Here is a 21528-nt window from a genome sequence, read left to right on the forward strand (position 1 = left end):
GAAGTTTACGAGGTGGTATGGGAAGGATTCAGAGACATATAAACATAAAGGCAGTTCTGGGTGAGAGGGTCTGAGGATCTCCCTGCTCCATAGTAGATGAGATTTTCCCAGCATACTTTTCCTTAGCCAGGTCCTGGTACCTCTCTCATCATGGTTTAAGTGATTTTCCATCAAGACTCTAGGTTACAAAGGCAAGGACTAGGTCATTACAGCATCTCTAGTATGCGGTGCTATGTCTGCCTTACATTAGGCACACAAACAAATTGTTTTTAGAATAATCAAGAGATGGGGCACCTCAGTAACTCAATCAATTGAGTGTCTGACTCTTGATTTCAGGTCAGGTCATTCAAGTCATGATCTCACCGTTTGTGGGATGGAGCCCCATGAAGAGCTCTGTGCTGGCTGTGGGGAGCCTGCTTGGAATTTTCTTTCGCTCTCTCTGTCTCTCTCTTTCTCTCTGTTGCTCTCTCTCTCTCTCTCTCTCAAAAGAAATAACTTAAAAAATAATTAAAATAATCAAGTGAAGACATAACTGTTGAATGTACAGGGTGTGACAAAAAGAAGAGAGGAGAGAGTAATTAATTCTGCTGAATCAGGGGTAGAAAATGCAGTCAGGAAAATGGCTACATTTGTGTTGTGTCTTGAAAGATAAGCAGAATTTCCCCAGGCAGAACTAAATATGAAGGATGGTCCAGGCAACAGAGAGTACATGCAATGGCCTGGCTGTGGAAAGTCTGCATCCCATGTTAAATGGTTTGGAATTCAACCTGAAAACCACGAAGGAGCTCACTGAGGGCAGTTTAAATGCAGAACTGTCACTCTCAAACTCATAAATGCTACCACGTGGTCTTGATTATTTTTTTATAAAACGTTTTTAAATAAAAGATATAAAAATATAAAATGTTTTAAATAAAAGATCAAGCATATATAAGAGCAGGAGGAATAATATAATGAACCCCCACGTATCCATCACTTAGTTTCAAAATACATTAGCTCACAGAAATCTTCACCTCATTTATATCCCTATCCACCTTCCCTACCCTAGTTAACTTTGAAGCAGGTTCCAGACAACAATTTATTTCACGTGTAAATATCTTATTATGTATCTCTAAAAGTAAATACTATGATTCAGCACAACCATAATACCACTATCAACCCCCTCGCCATCTCTTCTCTTCTTTCTCTCTCTTTCTCTCTCCACCACTCCTTATCCGATTTCTCCTTCTATTTCTCTTTCACCAACTCTCCAATTTATTTGATGAAGAAACAAAATTTTTGTTCATACAGAATTTCCCACATTCTAGATTTTGTTGATTATATCTCTATGATGTCATTGAACATTTTCTCCATTTCTCTAAGTTGGAAGTTAGATTCAGAAGCTTGATTAGATTCAAGTTTGATTTTTATTTATTTTATATATATATTTTGCTACACAATTTCAAGGGAGCGTGTAATCCTTTGTGAGATTCTTAATGTTTGATTGTCTCCTTTTCTGTGATGTGACAACCACTCATGATCATTTCTTGGATATATTATTTCACTACAGGTAAAAATTGCTAGCACTATATCATTCCATATTCATTTATTAATGGGAATATTTTACAAAGAAAAATTGTTCCTTATAGACTACTTCATCACCCTGAGATACAGTTTATACAGGAAAGGCTTTATTTCTTTCCTTTATTTACCAGTATTAAGAATAAATCAATAGGTTCCCTAGCATCATCTAAAAGTAACCAAAGTGTTGTATGTCTTAAATATAATTACAACCTCAAGGATGAATTTAAATGTATTTGGTGTAGTTCATTCCATTACAGTGAGTATCCTTAGTGCCTTTGACTAGTGGAGTCAATTTGACTCCTGAGTTCTTTTGCTGTGACAGGGTGACTAGAAGTCTTTGAGAGCTCCCTTGTTTTGTGGTATGATAAGATGATTTGGACTTCATCTATTACCAAGAACCTTTCTTGTTTTTTTGGTTTTTTTTTTTTTTTAATGGAAATTGTACCTAGAGACCACACTCGGTTTACCTAAAGATCTCATTGAGTTGATCACTGTTTCAACTTCTTTGAAAATAATAGAACTGAGATATACATTACTTTATAGGTGAAATACACCATAAATTTTAATTTAGGACTACAAAGTTTTTACTTAATTTCTTTAATAGTGCATCTTTATCTCCCTACTTTCATGTTGAAACTCCTGGTTCCCAGTGTCATTATATCCTTAATTTTCCCACCATATGCAACAGTCTTTTAATATGGTTACCAACATTACCACAAAATAGGATTACTGAAAATAACTGAAGATGTCTTGGAGTTAACGTCATATATCTTATTAGAGATGTATGGTTAAATCGTGTTTTAAAGTTACTGAAATTACTCCTATCTGTGCTAATGTTAAAAATTTAGTACAAAATTAGATTAATTTGTTTTACTTTTCATATCACTTTTAGAAAGGCCTTTCTAAGAGTTAATTTTGTTTTATAATTATTAAGATAATGAGAGTCTTCAGGACCTCAAGAGTCAAGCCTATACAGTAAGGCGTGTTCAATCCAAAGAGTTTAGATTTATTGCTGTCTCTTCTCTTTTTATCCAATTCTGTAGCTTTTTCAAAAAATATATCAAATTATGTCATATCTACATATTTGTATCTCTTCCTTTTATTATATACTATGTATCTTTTTGTCACCTTGCCTTTTCACTTTAAAGTACATTTTATATATCCTATATTTCTCATACTGGGATTACACCTGGATTATACAGATATATATTAGTATTCAAAGTTCAACTTTTATGGTGATCTCCCCTATCCTTTTGTATTATAAATAATACTGCACAAATTGGTCATTTTTTTAGGGTACCTGGGTGGCTCCATCAGTTACGTCCCTGACTCTTAATTCCAGCTCATGTCATGATCTCATAGTCTGTGAGTTCCATCTGCACAACGGGCTCTGTGGTGCCAGTGTGGAGCCTGCTTGAGATTCTCTCTCCCTCTCCCTCTGTCCCTCCCCTGTTTGTGTGTTCTCTCTCAAAATAAATAAAAGCTTTAAAAATTAGTCTTTTGTATATTTCTTCTGTTTATATTTTTGTCCGTGTATCGTGGAGACAGATACTCAGGAGAGGAGTTGCTGGGTTAATGTTAAATGGCTAAGTAATTCTGTTAGACACTGCCAAGTTCTCTTCCATACCAGTCACACACTGCTGCATTTCCTCCAACAATGCAGAAGAATGCCTATTTCTCCAGAGTTGTCAATAGACAATGTTATCATCTGGAACTCTGCCAACCTGATAGGTGAGAAATTGTATCTCACTGTAGTTTTAATTTGCATTTCTGTGATCAAGGTTAAGCATCTTTTCACATATTTATGGAACTTTGCATTTCTTTTTCTTTCTTTTTTTGTTGTGTGTGAACTGTCTCATTATATTTCTTGCCCATATTTCTAAAGAATTGTTTTTAAGAAGATTGTTTCTCTATAAGGGATGTTAATCCTGCTTGTGTGATTTCAGGTGCAAATAATTTTTTCTAATTTGTCATTTGATTTGTGACTATCTTTTAAAAAAGAAATCTATATGTGCATTTGCAACTTCTTAGCCAACTTTATAATATAGATTTCATATTAATGTGTTGAAAGGCTACAACATAGTCTTCCTAAATCCTTGAAAAGTGTTTCTTATAGAGGTTATTGCATCACATGGAGCCAGATAAGTTATTGCAAACATAATTTGAGTGTTCAACCACTTGTAAGGTGTTTCTAAGACAATGGGAATAGAAAAAGCAAAATTTTATGATTCCCCAACCACGATTTTGCTTGGATATCATAAAAAAATATAGTGATTTACAGTCTACACGTTCTTTTCATGTCTTTTAATCATTAACATTTAAAACACCTGGAAACTGACTTTTGGCAATTAACCTTTTAAAAACAAATAGTCTATATACCCATGTGTTTCAAAGGTCTTGGCACATCACAATATTTCAAAAATGTTTAAAGATAGAGCATAAAAGGGAAAAATAAAGAGGAAAAAAAGAAAGACTAAGTAAATGGGGAGTGAAGAGGAACTAGAGAGTCAGGCCCATTTTCTCATGTAACATAACATTTTCCACCAAGATGCCTATAGCAAAGAGGAATTTTGTTTTAACTCTCTGAATCCTTTCCCTAAGAAAAAAGCATTAAACAAAGTCCATAGTGAAGATATTCTTAATGAGGCATTATATCAAAGTAAGTATTCATGCTGGTGGTGTCCAGAAGGGCCGTGCATGGGGAGGAATCACCACCTTTTACACTGGGAGGGATATGGATTTGAGATTGGACACAGCCATCTGTTCTTGAGAAAGTTTGTCTCTCTTTGTCTGTCAAAGATTCTGGCAGTGGATTAATTATGAGAAAGACCTTGGTGAGCCTGGGAAGGTGAAAGGGAAGGCAACCAATGATTCATCAAAGTTTTGCTCAAGTGAGTTATAGAAGAATATTATATAGGTTGAACTGTTATAAGAGGGCAGAAAGGGACAAATTTTAAAGAGCATTAAATTTGACAGAGATAGACTTCTAAATTCCATAGAAAGTAGAAATCTACATTTATAAGACATATACAGATGAATGTATTAATGTATACATATATACATTTAGTGTGTAAGTAAATACATAGATGTGGTGAATTCCTCTTCAAAAATCTAATAGAAAGTTATAATATTTGAGCTCAGAAGATAAAGGAATAAATACTGTGTATTGGGTACTACCATATGCAAAATATTTTACAAGCTTGATCTTATTTCAGTCCTTCCAAAGATCCAATGAGGGTTAGCCCATTTTATAGCTGAAGAAACAAAGGCTCCATGCAGTTAAGTAATTTTCCAAAGTTTACTCATAAGAAGTTAGGAAGCTAGAACCCAAAACTGAGTCTTCAGCCTTTCATTATTTTTTTCCACTATATCTGCTGACTTTAAAATATATTGATGGTTTCCCACACTACTGCACTGGATTTGTGTCTCAAATCCATTACATCTCAACAAAGAGCCACGAGACACTAAGAATCCAGACCAAGTTCTATTTTTCATTAAGTGGAGTTATGAGAATAAACAAGAAATATTGCTAACGTAAAATACAATGCACCCTTCTGCTCAGGAATGAGTTAGAAATCCAAGGAAAAACCAAACCGAGCCACAACTAATAACTAGATGTTCTTTTGGCTGAAGCAAGAATACAAGGATTACTTACTATTGATGCTCTTATTTATGGCGTGGAGGCAGAGCCTGGAGAAGTCCTGGATCTTTTACTGGAATAGTGCATAATTAGCCTGTAAGAGACAGATCTCTTTTGTTTGTAAGAAAAACTACTTGGATTACCTTATCATGATTCTATAAGGATCTTGGAAGTATGATCTTAGTATTATTGTATAATGAAGATTTAAGTTGAGGATACTCCATTATGTTGTAAAGTTTCCTTCCACATTACTCAAAGTATTTTGTAAACAGTAACTGAGTTACTTAATTATTGACAGAAATTCTGTCTCCATCTATTCTCTAACAAATTACTCTATGCAACATTTTACAAAGTCTTTGGACATAGATTAAACGAATAAAAATATTTTGAACATTAAAACTGAGTGCTCCCCCATATTTCTATATCTTTTCAAAGGCCAGATCCGAGGTATAATTTTTGAGGGGATAAAAATAAAAATAAATCTCATTTTGACTGCAAGGTTTTTACTTGACCCCATCAGTCTTATGTCTTCATGTTCTTTCTTTCATATTGAAAACCCTGCTTCTTGGCATAACTAACACTATTGATCATTTACTTTTCCATAATACTTAATAGTCTGCATGATAATCTCAACTTCGTCTCTGTATTATTTGTTTGTGTAAAGGATAGTGGCACAGTTCTAATTCTCAAAAATAAGAGAACCATTCCCAGATGTTTGGGGACAGTGTTTAGAGTTTGGACTTAGGGGAGCCAGCTCTACCATTCATGCACAGGCTGAAGTCACTTAATCTCTCTGAACATCAGTGTTTTTTACCTACAGAGTTGTAACAATCACATACAATTGTGTGGATTAAATAACATATTTGAAATAGAAGCAGTTAGTTGGATGTTAAGTTAGTATGAATACTCTTGGTGAAAAGATGTATTTGTTTAGAAGTCTTTATATAAGCCATATGTCTTTAAAAATTAATGACTTAAGCCTAAGTTTTACATAGATACCTTGTTTCAAAGTGTCATGAGCATGGACACTGTTTCTTTTATGCCCACACAGAAATTGCAGTGCTTAGCACACTGCTTGGTATACCACAGGATCACAGCTTTTGAGTAAGGAGAAACATTAATTAATCAATCAACAAGTGGGTCAATCATCAGGTATATACTGAGTGCATATAATGCACATGTGTGTGAAACAGAAGGGAAATATATGGGTGCTTTATTAATCTATTAAGAGCTCCATGAAACAGTTATCAGTCCACCTGGCTCAGTTCTATCTCTACAGTTCTGTACTGTCAAAAGCAGTTCCTGCTCAAAAAATACGGGCAGAGAGTGAAGGTGCAGGAAGTGTACATGACAGTAGTAGGGAGAAGGTAGAGTCACACGGCAACTTTGAGAACCACTCATCTCAATCTGAGGGCATCTCAATTTTGGAGATGCAGAGGTGGGCAAAGCTTTCACTGAAGGGCTTCAGAGAGGAGGTGATAACCAGATACCCTGATGACCTGAGTAGACTTTTAGGAAGTAGAAGAGAATCAGGATAACTTTCTCTGGTGGGAATAAGCAGCAGCAGACACAGAGAAGTGGGTGCAAGTCGAATGGGGGTGGAAAGAGATGTACGGCAATAAAACTACTCCACAGCATTGCTCCGAGGGGCTTCACCACAGCTGAAGAGCTCACTGTGCTGACATGGAGCGACAGATGGGTCAGCCATTTAGATTTTCTCAATGTCAGCAGTTCCGGGATGTCCTACTTGTAGCACTTATCACAGAGAGTCCTGGATATGACAGTGTCTAAGATTTTTGAAACATGAAAATTGCCATTTCAAATCTTTAAACTGTTTTCTCTCAGATTGAACTTTGCATTTATCATTGTAGCAGAATGTTTCTTTTTCCATGGAAATCACTTAAAGGGTCTCTTAGACACCAGAATATTAAACAAAGTCCTACCCAAAGTCCCTTAAGAAAATGGAAACCTTGACCCACTTGAATTCAGGTGATTTAGGCAGACAGTAAGTTCTACAAAGCTGTGCAGCTGACCATAACATAGCTTTGTGGGAAGACAGTATGCTTTCATTACGTATTTATCAGTTTACTTAAGATTTATGCATGCTCTTCTTTGGACAATCTATTGCTAGAGATGTGAAATATTGCTACAAGGATGTGTAGGCACAGGCTACCTCTTATCATTGACATAGAGGCAGTAAAACTCAAATGTATGGGATTTGTTATGACTCATCAAAGATATAATTCTTTGAAATGCAAAATGTGATGTTAGTTAATAGCAAATAAAGTATTGAGGCTGCACAATTCTTTTCTAATGTATTTTAATTGTAGAGACGGACTGGATTTTCCTGAAAGAATTGGACATTGTAATTGTCAGTCTTCCTGGAAGGAGGCTGAAGGTACGACCACAGCCAATAAGTAAGGGCATTAGGCTGGAGTGAAGGAAAATCATGTTCATCTCTCTAGTCCTCACTGCATTCAAGGGCCTGGACCCTGAAAAGCAGATGTGCTCAGGTAGCTGCTATGTAGGAGGCCAGCTGTCCCACTGTCCAACTGCACATGGTAGCCACAAACAAGGCAAGGTGTCATTCCTGCCTGGACCACTGACATTGGTTGTGGGGTGAACATTGCGGTTGACAGTGTGGAACCTGAAGTCAGATGGCCTGAGTTCAGATTCTGAATTGATTCTTTGCTAGTAGGGCAAATTATTCTCCCTCTCTGTGCTTCAGGTTTTTCAGTTAAGAACAGTATAGCATCTGTCTATTCAATGATGGGCTACTGAGGTAATACAAAACACCCCCCTTATTGTGCTCCATTTCTTTTTTCTCTTTAGCACATATCATAATCTATAAGTTTTTATGCTTTTTATTGTTTTTTTAAATTATATTTTAGAGAGAGAATGGGTGGGAGAGAAGTGGAGGGAGAGACAGAGAGAATCTTAAGCAGGCTCCATGCTCAGTACAGAGCCCACTACAGGGCTCAGCCCCACAACCCCGGGATCATGACCTGAGCCTAAATCAAGAGTCAAAAGCTCAACCAACTGAGCCCCCCAGGCACCCTGCTTATTGTAATTTTTATTTACTCTTTCTCCCTAAGGGAATATCAACTCCCCAAGTACAGGGATTTTTGACTAATCATTAGTATAACATTTTTTTTGTATCACCACAGCAGGTGCTTAATAAATGTTTCTTGACCAAATAAAGAGCTTAGAAGGATGCTCAGCAATGTAAATGGTTGTAATCTTAGCTCCTCTCACCCACAGTATCCACTAAAGTCTTCTACATTTGATCCTGGTGTCTGGCATGCAGTAGACCATTCAGAGCAATCTTTTTCATGGCTGAGACACGATGTACTGCTGTGTCTCCTGCAGCCGTCTCCTTCCTGTGCCGTGACAGACCACCAGCAATCGCAGGAACCTCATATGGAATTTAGTTCTGGTTTACGAGCTAGCAAAGTCTGGACATTTATCTTATACCAAGTAGGAGGGAGAAAAGAAAACTAATGATACTTTATTATTTTTTTCTACCAAGGATATAGACCTTATCCCAAGAGCATTACAAGGAGGTAAGGTCTACAGTGATTTAGCATCCCTTTATGGCAGACATTTTGTTTCACCCTTGAGATGACAAGATAAAGGAATGATAATACTGATAACAGCAAAAGTGTGGCTAGTATTTGTTGAGTACCCTTCTAAGCCCTTTAGATGCATTATCACATTTAATTCCAACAAAGGGAAGTTAGGTGGTGATTAGTGATGTAGTTATTTTAGATGATAAAACCAAGGCCCAGGGAGGTACATGGATACATTTTCTGTCACTCAGTGAGAAAGCCATGAAGAGGAAGCATACTACATGAGTCTATGGCTCAAAAACCACAGTATTATACTGACTCTAAAACCCACACATGGTTCCAACTTATGGTGGACTTATGGGGAGTGACTTATGGGGGTTGGAGGAAAAGCATGTAAATCAACATTCACAGAACAGTGCTTTATGAGGTAAGGTAAGGCACCCTGAGTGGGGGAAACTGAACATGCCTATAAGAAACTAATAAGTTTTCTAGAAGCAATGACATCTTCTAGGCAGCAGCAGGGAAGCAAAAGTGTTTCATAGGGCAAGCATGTGCCTGTGGGGAAATGAGGAGGTTCACTGGGACCAAGATGATAAACACAGTGCTGCTTCCAGAGGACGCTGATATGGACAACTGGCTTACATGTAAGTTGTGGTTGCTTAAATTTTTGTGTGTACAGAAATCACCTTTGAAGCTATTGAAAGATGCAGTCTGCCATGACTTACTGGGTCCAGGACAGAGCTCTGAAGTCAGCGTTTTACCAAGCTCTCCAAGTGCTTCTGATAATTCTGTGGATCAAATTTTGGGAAATGTGGATAATGATGGCTTTTAAGAAAAGATAAAATAAAGAATGTGGTCACATCCCTGTTTTATAAAACCCCATTCATGGGGCTTGAAGGATGGCCAAGAAGAGAAGATCTGAGGCAGGGTTAGCTCAGAAGGGTGCCCCCAGTAATCCAGGTGTGAGAGCCAAGTAGTCCAACCTGGGCAGAGCTGAGGAGGGGGAGGTCCACAGAAACAGTCTCAGAGCTATGGGCAGCTTACCTTGCCTGGGATTCCTCATTCAGTAGAGTCGTGACCCCCTGGCTGGGGCCAGAGCAGCATGACGGTCAGTGCCTGCTGGAGAAAAACTCCAGGTCAACAACAGGAATGAAATATATCCTGGAATAAAATGAGGCTGACATGCAAGCACTGTATGGTTCAATCAAAAATATTTTGAGAAGCAGGCTTGTTCACCTTTCATGACATTTTAGCTTTCAAATAACATTTCAGGGTATCTCACAGGCATAGGTATCCTTGATTAACTCAGCAGCAGACAATGCCAAAGTGGTGGCATCACATCATCATTTCAAAAGATGGAATGAGTTGTAACTTATTCATTAACATTTACTAGGAACCTACCATGGTACATAGGATAGAGGCAAGGGAAAAAAATGGCTTAGATTCAGCATGCCCTTAAGGGTGAGAGAAATGGGATAGAATAACACAGTTAATGATGAAACCACATTCTGGGAAAGGCTCATGTACAAGTCTACAAATGTTCAGAGGTAGGAGGGATGGTCTTGGCTGAAATAATAATCCAGGAGGTCATGGGCCCTTCAGGAGAGGGGCCTGGTTGCACATGCAGAAATGAGATGGCAAAGAGATTTGAGGTTGAAGAAATCATTTTGAGGGCATGGCTAGAGATAGACAAATGAGGATGGAAAACACCAGGCATAGAAGCTTATGTAACCTGTAGCTTAGGGTTCAGAAATGGGTGAAGGATTGGAAACAAGTAAAGCAAACTCTATTAAGTGAACACTTACTATGTACTGGAGGTGCTCTACATCCTTGAGTGTATTGACTTTGAATCATACAGCAACCCTATGGGGTGGCTCTTAAGCCATACAGAAGGAACGAAGGGCCTTGAATATTGTGCTAACGAGCTGGGATATTTTTCTCAGGCCAGTGATCTCAAACTGCAATGTATTTAAGTGTTTCATGGAGATGCCTTGGAGGTGCTGCCTTGGATGTGCTCTGGGGCCTAAGGAAGAGAATCCAAGGAGCAAGGGCCCCCCATTTCTCAAGTCTAAACTAAAGATGATCAGCTCTCATCTGTTTTGTTTCCTAAGCTTGTAAGCAAGATTCTTTTTTGAGAAAATATTAATTACATATTTTTGTAAATCATTTGAAGACAGGGAGTATCATGATAAAGCCTGAATTTATAAACACAAGATTAATCTGGGTGTACAAGCATAGTATGCAACAAAGAAGGATGTCAGCTTTACGTTGTTTAAATAGTCCAGGAAAGAGATCATACAACCAAGTGCAGGGGTAATGGCAGTGGTTATGGCTGTCTGGGGTTGGCGTATATATGGATATAGAGCTAGGGCATAGGGAGCCTCTAGGTGGCTTGGAAACTGAGGGGAGAAAAAGGAGGGGAGAACGAGAAGGTTCTGATGTGAGCAGAGCAAGCAGGGCTCAAGGGATGAGGGAAGAGCTCAGGTCTGGCTGTAATCAGGTTCTGTCTCAACATACTCGACATCTCTCTGTGCAGAAGAGTCAACTTTCCCACTGGGAAGGACTCTGCAGTTATTTTACACCCAGCACAGCATTTCCAATGAAGTAAGACCTTGATAAATCTGTACTGATTTAATTTGACTATCCCATGACATCATCTCAAGTTCAAGTTTTAGACAAGGTGGAAACAGAAGGTGCCTTTGCTTTTGACTTGAAATAGATGGAAGGAATGAGACAAGCTTTCAGACATCCCTTGGGGCATGGATTTATAAGGCAGACTGTTGCCACACAGAGAGCAAAGGTTTTTGCATCTAGAAGGACCCAGTTTCCGATCCTGCCTTGTCCAGTTTCAGATGTACCTCTTTGGAAAAGTTTCCTTAACTGCTCAACATTTGTTTTTGTATTTTTAAAATTTTTATTTATGAAGACATAAATAATATATGTCTTCTTAAAATGTTGTGATAATAAAGTGTGATAATTTATGTAATGCTCGGAATCTTGTGTAGGTATTCAGTAAGTGCTATGCCAATATTTGAACACCCACTCCTCCGCCATGTTACAGAATTATTTTCTCTCAAACCCCTATCTGTGTCCAAAGTCCTATAGCTCAATCTCCTTGAAGAGTGTTTGTGTGTAAGAAAGACACTTAGGTAAATTAATGCTCATACCCATGATATGTTGGAAGTGAAGATGATAAATCCACTTGGCCAAACTCAGTACTGGGAAAAGGTAAAACCTTCAATTAGAATCAAAAGAACCCACCTCCCACCCCCAACAAGGGCATGACATTTTATTATAGGTACCATGAGGGAGGTCAGAAACCTTAGAGGACTGAGGTCATTTTCACAAAGTGCTTTTTAAAATAAGCATTTAAGATTAATTAGTATACTGTAGATGTGATTTGTTTCTTCACTTTGTATTTTGAAGGAGGCTATACATACATATATAACTTGAGTTTGTAAAAAAAAGAAAAAAGAAAAAATCCAGCTTCTTGATTTAAAAACAATAATTGTGAGGCACTTGGAGGAGAAGTCAAACAGTAAGGGTTTAATAATACCAATGCCATTTGTAATTTGCATAAACTACAAAAGTAATCAATCTTGTATTGTTTTGAGTTCAATGAGTACACAGCAATTGATGGCTCTGCCCAGGATAATCCTTTTCAAACGTTATATTCAATTCAAAAATGCCTGCTGCATAATACTGGATTTCCCAGGTATGACAATGGTGTGCCGCCCACGGAGGGTGGGTCTTCAGTGGAGAGGTAAGAGATGATTCAGAAGCCCGGAGCACCTGGGATACCACCATGTGCTCCCCAGGAACGGTGGAGGAGGCAGGCACCTACTGAGATGTCTGTATTTCGGTTTTCTGCAGGCACAATCAAGGCTTGGCACCACCCGAGAAGGAGGGCAGGTAGGATATGATCATGTTCCTCCTGTGGATTTTTGAAGCTGGCTTGTATTGGCTTGAAACATTTAACTGTTATACATTCAGAAATTTTGGGAGCTAGCTGTTGAACCGTTGTTGCTTGAATCAGATGATGGTGAGAGTACTTATACCAGGAAAATAGGCAAACTCTACAGTAAAGTGGTCAGGAAAGAACTGAAACAGAGTTCTGCCTAAACACATACCCTCAAGATCAGCGATAATCTTGAGAAACGTTTCTTTTCAGAGAGATGTCTCCGAATGAGCAAAGGAGTCCAAGACCATTTTCTGCACACGTCTCAACTTTCCATTTCTCTTGACTCTTCAAAACAGAGGAAAGAAACAGCCCTTCCTCCGTCTGCATCTTACTTAGGGGGAGAGAAACCTGCACCATCAGACTCTGCTTTTCTTTGAAGCGCGACTAGGTTCTGCAATGGCCATTTTGATGAGTTATTTCTACATTTGGACAGATTTTCTCAGAACATGATCTACCTCTGAAGAGCAGTAACATCCCAGATGGCATCTTCAATGAGGTATCTGAATGGCCGTTAATTCCGAATCAATACGATTACTCAGAGTGAGTTGTGTGTGTTTGCAGAGAGCGTCTGTGGGTGTTGCCAGCAGCAAGCTTTCAGGATTTAAAGAGCAGAGATTCTGAGATCCTTTGAGAAGGCAGCTGCAGGGTGGGAAAATGGTTCATGGAATGGGAAGGGGGAGAAGGAGGAGCACGTTATCTTGTACTACATGGTCCCCGTTTAATCCCCAAAGGAATCATTATTTACTCATTCATTCACTTATTCCTTTTCTTTTGTCCAACAAATATACTTTTTTCCCAACAAATAGTATTGAAGATTAGTGGCACCGAGTCCAGTGATGAGGAGGGAGTAGTGAAAAAGACAGGCAGTCTCTGCCCCTAGTGGGTGGCCAAATGGGGAGACAGTTATCCAACTAATTATTACTCTCACAATGATTTAATCTCATCTGTAATAGGTGCTCCCGTAGAGAACTATGGGATGCAACAAGAACAGATAACAGATCCCACTTAGGCCTATGGGATCGGGCTGGACTTCCTGGAGGAAGTGATATTTAGCAGTGATTTGAAGGAGGAGGAGAAGCTGGCCAGATGAAGAGAGAAGGGTAAAGAGCTCCAGAAAGAGGAATGTGGGTCAGGAAGTTGTAGGCATATTCAGGGAGGGGAGAGAGCAGCTGCAGCTGCTGTGTAGTGAGAGAAGAGGAGAGTTGTGGGGAAGAAGCCAGAGCAACAGGCTGGGGCCAGTACTGCAAGGCCTGGTAGGTGCTCTCTGGTGGGATGTTTATTCTAAGTTCTAATAAGTCGGAGTGACATGTTGAGGGATTTGTATTTATTTTTTATTTATTAATTTTTTACTTTTTTAATGTTTCCTTATTTTTTAAAGAGACAGAGACAGGGTGAGTGGGGAGGGAGAGGAACAGAGAGAGAGAGACACAGAATCTGAAGCAGGCTCCAGGTTCCAAGCTGTCAGCACAGAGTCCGAAGTGGGGCTTGAACCCACGAACCATGAGATCATGACCTGAGGATGCTTAATCGAGTGAGTCACCCAGGCACCCCTTTATTTTTATTTTGTTTAAGTTTATTTATGTTTGAGAGAGACAGATTGAGTGGGGAAGGGCAGAGAGAGAGAGAGAGAGGAGAGAGAGAATCTCAAGCAGACTCTGTGCTGACAGCTCAGAGCCCATGAAGAGTGAGACATAACCTGAGCCGAAACCAAGAGTTAGACACTTGACCTACTGAGCCACACAGGTTTCCTGAGGGATTGTTTTTAAAAGACATCTTGGGCTACCAGGGAAAACTGGAAAGGAGCAGGGGAGGAGTGTGAGAAGATCCTAGATTCCTGAGCCCATCCTTATCCATTCATTCACCAATTCCTAGACATGCCTTAACTTCTCTTCAGTTTGTCTCGACGCTGCCGTCCTAAACCATTCTATAAGAAAGAGAGCGATGCACAGAAGTACAGGCACTGACCGAACAACAGAGGAAAGCGACATCTTAGAAAAAGAACATGGAATGGTTTACCAAATCCTGACTTCTTTTTTCTCTAAGCCGTATGACACATGGATGCAGATTTGCAGCACCTCCCACCGACTGTCCCCAACTTTGTTTCTACTATGTGTTTGGGGGAATTAATGATCCAATTTTTGATAAAAGGATCTAGACTGCTTTGTTTCCTCATATGCCCCACCACTTAAAATATTTCGGTGGTGATTACTAGTGTAGAGAAGCAACAGGTATATACTTACAGAGAGGACAAGTAAACTTCAACAATCCACATGAGGCATGGATTCACTCATCAACAGTCTTGTATCAGGGCTAGCCTTGGGGATCTAAAGATGAAAAGACTGTTACCTGTCCTCGGGGAGCTCAGTATCTAATGGCCTATTTGATATTGATATGTAATGATATAAATGCAATGATAAAGGGAAACATGGGGTCTAGGGGAGCAGAGAGTAAGAAGCTAGTAACAGGTATTAAGAGTTCTTTAAGAACTGATGCTTGTGTTGAAGCTTAATTCATGAGTAGGAGTTAACCATGGAAAATGTTGTGGTAGATAGAGGAAGGGGACCATTCTAGCTACAAGCAAAGGTATAGAGGGATAGATCTCGGGGGTCCAGACCTCTATGAAGCACTTAACTGCGTATCTTCAGATTTGTTCTTTCCCTTGAATGTGTCTTTTGCAGAAGAGTGCAAATTTTCTTCCATGGTTGTATCTTGAGGCAGTGTCCCATGACAGAGAGAGAGATATGCAGATATCACAGAACCTGATTTGGTTCCCACTGCTCCTATTAGCCATGTGACCCTGGACAAAGCACTGTAACCTTTAGGCTTCAGTTTCCTCATATTGGGCAACAGGGTTTGTGAGTGTTCACTTACATGAGATCCTCTAGGTAATCTACCAACAACAAGACACAATGGATGTTGAAGTGGACTGAGGTCTTTTGATGATCCATCATCCACCTGATATTTAAGCTATTTTTGGATGTATATTTTTCTTTCGTGATTCTGGTGTGTAAGCAGTCTTAGATTGAGAATAACCTTGTGAGTGACTTAAACATCAGAATCAACCTTGTGACAATTGCTTCATCTGTACAGTGAAGAACTTTGTTTTGGTGCTCTTTTACTTTTGAATTTATAAAAATGTTTCTTTCTTTTTTGAGAGAGATGGAGAGTGAGAAAGAGAGAGCAAGCTGGGGAGGGGCAAAGAGAGGGAGGCAAAGAATCCCAAGCAGGCTTGAAGCCTTTTTGAATTTCTATTTTCAATGAAATGAAACCTCAAAAACTTTTCTCTTTCTAAATATTAGATACTGACAGTAATTGTTTGCAGAAACTGGTTTTAGGTTACTCTTCTAATCAGTTTTACATAATTGATTTGGGAATATGTTTTATGAACTTGAATTCTGACACTTGTACCCAGAACACAATTTATTTCATTGTATCCAGGAACTGTCAGTTTTAAGGTGTATCATTATTACATATACAACTAAAAAGAAAAATTGCTTCTTATTAAACTATGACGCAGTAATTTCTTATCAGAGTTTTAAAAAAAACTCATCACAAGAGCTCCTTTAGCCTTATTTAGACACAAGATTTTGCCGCATATGCATTTATTTTTTAAGTGAAATTAATTGATTAAGGTACTAAAACTTCCTCACATTCAAAGTAAAACGTTTCAGGTTCACTATTCAATTCAAACCTATTGATATCTGGTCTTTCCCATAACAAGGCAGCTGGTGATACCTTTCTTGAAAGATTGTAGCATTATTGCAGTGGGGATCTCCTCAGCTACTGATCCTCATTCTGCACATTTTAAACAAACTTTTTAATGTTTATCTATTTTGAGAGAGAGAGATAGGGAGCAAGCAGTGGAGGGGCAGAGATTGGGAGACAGAATCCCAAGCAGGCTGCACACTGTCAGTGCAAAGCCTGATGCAGGGCTTGAACTCATGGACCACGAAACCATGACCTGAGCCAACATCAAGCGTCAGATGCTTAACCGACTGAGCCAATCAGGTGCCCACCTCATTCTGCAACTTTTAATATATATGGACAATGACAACTACATCAAACTTTCTGCCCGCTAAACCAATAATGTTATGATTTTAAAGTTAATACGTGAAAGAAAGAAAGGTAAGTCAAATAAGTCTGAAAAGCAGTAAAAGTATGGTGTAGAATGTACCTGAGACTCATCAACTGGTCTGGAGCCCATTTTGATCACTAGGCATCTGCATAACTGTGCACTGATAAGCCAGGAGTCACATTTTCAACTCCAGGACCAATATTTCACCTCATAAAGTTAGAAAAGATCCATCACAACTGTTTTATTGTTTCTGTTAAAATTCCATTCTGAACCCCAAGTCTATAGCATCACTTAACGCTGATCAAATTGCACCCTGGTGACATGCCCAGTGCCATATGACTCTTCCAAGAAAATAGGAACATTCATTTCCCAATAATAGTAACTGCAAGAGTCCATATGATACAAAAGAAAAGTTTTTTTTTCCCTCTGATTTTATATTTTATCTCATCAATTTTCCCCTTCTATTTCACTTCGAAAATTGCTGCAGAAATCTCTGGTGGAACTATGTGTGTGAGAAAGGCTTTTTACTTACTTTCAGTTCCTACCATTTGTACTTCCCATTATGCACCTGACATACCAGGTAAGTGAAACGACCTGCAGAAGGGGGCCTCTGGGAACAGCCTGGCCATCATGTGGCAACCCCTGAAACTATAGCAACATTATCCTGTGTCTCCCTGGTGAGTTATCCACAGGTTTCTTACTAGCAAGCTAACTATATTTATTATAGCTTACTCATCTATTCTTCTATATATTCAGCAAAAATTTATGGACCAGACTCCATACAGTTACCTGAGATAGTGCATAAAGGAAATATCCCTGCCTTCTATGAGTTCAGAGTCTAGCAATAAGATATAAAAGATAATGGAAGAAATCTGAGCAGGCTTTAAGTGTCAGGATCAAGGTAAGTATCAGGTATTATAAGAGTAGTGAAGGGGCTTGGGTACTCAGATTTGAACCAGGGGGAAAGGACACCTGGGTGGCTCAGTCAGTTAAGCATCTGACTTAGGCTCAGGTCATGATCTCATGGTTTATGTGTTTGAGTCCCCATGTCAGGCCTGGAGCCTGCTTTGGATTCTGTGTCTCCCTCTATCTCTGCCCCTCCCCTGCTGGAACTCTATTTTAAATAGACTTTTAAAATAAAGAAGAACAGGGGGAGAAAGTAACATGAAATGAAAGAGTATATGTTAGGTTCCAAAAACAGTACAGAGAGACCCCATGTACACATCCCCCAGACCCTCCCCAATGGTGGCATGTTACAGAACCACTGTGCGCTGTCAACAGCAGGAAACTGATATTGGCACAATACAATAACCAGTCCACAGATGTGACTCAGAAGTCACCAATTTTCACATGCACTCATTTTGTCTCTGTATAAAACGAATTGATTTTACACCTGAGAATTTTAATAGAGCAACTTGCAGAGAATATGGAAAGAAAAACAGTTCAGAATTCAATCACAAGTTGCCTTCTTTCTCCAACATGCTTGTTATTTTCCTCCTGTGTCCACTGAGCAGAGGTGACTTCACTCCAAAGTGTGGCATTGGGATACAAGACAGACAGATTGAGAGCATTCAGTCCCAATCTCCGTCAGGGTGTTGTGCCAGTCAGGAGATGAGCCAGCTGTTCAGCATTGCCAATGGCATCCAGCTGTATTTGTTTTATATGTCACTGCTGTCCGCTGACATTGAGTTTTTATTTGAATTTTGATGAAAATGCTAATGTGGTAACCTGGAAAGGTACTTGGGCCTCGGGGGCAGGCTAACTAGTATCTGAATCCAAACTGCCATTTACCAGCTCTGTAACCATGAGTAAATCACCGTATCTGAATGGCAGCCTCTTCATCTGTGAAATGGGCATACAAATAGTACCTCCCTGGAAGGAGGTGATACCTGGCAATCAGCAGATGCTCAGTGAATGAGGAATGTGATTCTATTTATCATTAACATTCTCCTGTGACTGTGACTTCTACTTTCTATATCTTAATGATGTGACCCATCGATGTTTCCTTTTTTCCTTTTAAATTATAGATTGCCTGTGAGTTTGCAAAATGCTTACACATACATATTTCTTGTTTGCTCCTCTCAATAGTCTTGTAAGACTCCTAAGGATGACTCGCCTGAGGTTACACAGGTAGTAAGTGGCGGGGCCAGATCTAATCTCTGGTCTAATGATTTGAAATTCCGTGTTCTTCCTGCTGTACCTGGCCATCTCCCAGGTGCCAAAGGGGTTGTCAAGATTCTTCTGAGGAAGAGAGATGAAATAGCTCTGGATAATTTAGGGGCAAAGGAAAGAAAGCTTTCAAGTTTATAACAGCCAACCTGGAGTGTGAGTCTGTCCCTTCAGGGGAGCACCCAGGAGCATCCGACAGTGATATTGAGTTTTGTTTTGGTTTATATATTTCCTGTGGCAGAGAGAGAGTATTTTTTGTCCTTTCTCCTGCTCTCTGCCAAGTCATCTGTTTGGTTGCCCATTAACTGAAAATATACGGTGTGTTTCTCTTTTCTTCTCTAACCCAGAATGAAAAGGTACCTAGGTAATAGATTACATTTTAGTTTCTGTTGAGGACCCGTTGTTTCCGGGGTAATTAGCAAACAGCTTGGCAAACGTTCTTGGGCAGAGGACAAACAGCAAACACACATAATTATTTCTCCTAGAGACCAGAAGCTACATTTGCTCCTTTGGGAAGGGAATATAAAACATGTCCAGTAAATATACCTTCTCAGGTAGCTGCTCTCCACCAGGGAAAATCGCTACAGCTCCTGGTACAGGAGCACCAAGAAACATAGCTAGCGCATCATCATTAGTAGCCTCCCCTCCATCCTGTCTTCACTCATAAAATTGTGGTCTCTCTGCCTCATGGAGTCAGTTAGAATTGGAGCCTGGTATGGAATGTGCTTTGGTGTGAGAGGACAGTGTGGGGTTTGGGTGGAGGAGGCAGGTAGACTGGAGTGGAATCCTAAATCCTTGATTGCCTGTGTGACCCCTGGGCAAGCTTACGTAATCGTGGATTCTCATAATCCCTTTGTAATTTTAATTCTCATTTACATAATGTGGGTTCCAATATATCCTTTAAAGTGTTAAGGTCATGATTCAATAAGACTATATATATTAAATGCGTAAAATAATAGTCTGCCATATAGTAGGTGCTCAATAAATGTCAACCTCAACTCTTTCTTCCTCTCATGTTTCTGTTCATTCCTAAAGATAAGCAGTAAAAATTATGTATCTTTTATGTCCTAAAGAGCGGATCAATCTTGCCTGATTACCTACTGAACACATTATTGCACCTCTCAGGGCCCTGTTGGCAATGAGGTTCAAACTCTCTCTGCCTCCTGAGGGCTGGGCTCCATCTTGGGAGGGCACTTGGAGCCTCTTCCTGGTCACTATGCCCTAAGCATTTGCCCCTCCTCACCATGGGATCTCTGGGAGAAATTCTCCAGCTAATTTGACAGTTACATGGAAGAGTGCTTCCCAAATCACAAGGCTGTTGAGATTAAACTGGTAATTACCACATGCAGATTTCCCCAAGTGTTTACTTGTCTGTATCCAACGCTGACTGAGTGGCTGGGATTTTGAGTGGCCTTTGAGCCAGATTTAAATTGTGGCAGATGTGAACAAACATCAAGACTGGGGAGAAGTTATTAGTGATGACACGGCACTCAGCCACGGGGTATGGGGCATGTCAGTCAGGGCTGCAGACCTTGGAATGCAGGTCCTTCCTTCACTGTGGCCGAAGCCCATTATCCTGCCATACCGAGCAGAGACACCTTCCTGGCAAGGCCTTTCTGGACTCCCTTTCCTCAACTCAAGCTAGAGTAACTGCTCCAGATCTCTACACTGATGGCATCCACAGTGATCTCCACACCCTGTGACAATTCTCGATAAATGCAGGAGTTGTTTGTCTCTCCCAGATTGTTTTGCTCTATGATAGAACTATCCTGCCACTACACTCCCACCTGTGCCACCTCCTATGAGAAAACCTGACTGACTCCTTTTGGGGAAAGTGGATCAGGAACTTTGTTTCCAACACTCTTCTCCCTGGAACACCCACATCCTCACATACACTGGGCTTCTTGGTTAGCATTAGAGTTGGCTACAAACAAGAGGGAAAATCAATAGCAGTGGCTGATCCCAAGATACAGCCTCATTTCTCTATCAAGTGAAAGAAGTATAAGACTGAGAAGTCAAAATGGCATGGTGACTCCTTTCTGTGGGGCCACAGAGACCCAGGATCCTATCTTCCTGCTTTATCATGTCTTCAAGGCTACTTTATGACGCAGGATTGGTACTGATGCTGCAGCTGGCAAGGACAGGTTCAAGCTGAAGGAGGAGGACAGGCAAGAAGAGCAAACTGGAGGCATCCCTAGCTAAGTTGACTCTCTTGAAGTATGAATCGGTCTACACCATTCTTGTATATATCTCTTGGGCCAGAACACAAGTGCATGGCAGCATTTGGCTGCCCTGTTTTTTTCTCCAAGAAGGCAAAGTGCTCTGCCCAAAATTGGGATTCTGATATTAAGTAGTTCAGAAAGAATGTGCTTTTAGGTGGGAAACTAATAGCCACAGCATCCAGGATAAAAATAAGCAAACAAACAAACAAAACAATACAAGTGAACTGGGTTACGTTTCCCTCCTCTATGAAGACTCAAACCCCTAAATAGTATTTCTCCTGACAAAGCACAATTCAGATGTCTGTCTCGGGGAGAGAGATAAAGATGGGAAA

The 21528-nt window shown here is 39.7% G+C and overlaps 1 long non-coding RNA gene across 13 annotated transcripts in view; it reads right to left on the reverse strand.

The window, feature by feature from the left end:
- Nucleotides 1-21528, reverse strand: part of LOC115280780 — a 116852-nt gene that overhangs the window by 17467 nt on the left and 77857 nt on the right. For 10 of the 13 annotated variants that reach the window (XR_003903930.1, XR_003903929.1, XR_003903932.1 and 7 more), the window contains 2 exons: nucleotides 9814-9888; nucleotides 5216-5294 (listed from right to left, as the gene is read on the reverse strand). This is a non-coding gene — a long non-coding RNA (uncharacterized LOC115280780). Of the gene's footprint in view, nucleotides 1-5215; nucleotides 5295-9455; nucleotides 9558-9813; nucleotides 9889-21528 lie in introns of all 13 variants that reach the window. The other 3 variants (XR_003903934.1, XR_003903935.1, XR_003903925.1) reach the window with 3 other exon arrangements.

This window comes from Suricata suricatta, chromosome 16 (assembly GCF_006229205.1).
Source record: "Suricata suricatta isolate VVHF042 chromosome 16, meerkat_22Aug2017_6uvM2_HiC, whole genome shotgun sequence".
Taxonomy (NCBI): domain Eukaryota; kingdom Metazoa; phylum Chordata; class Mammalia; order Carnivora; family Herpestidae; genus Suricata; species Suricata suricatta.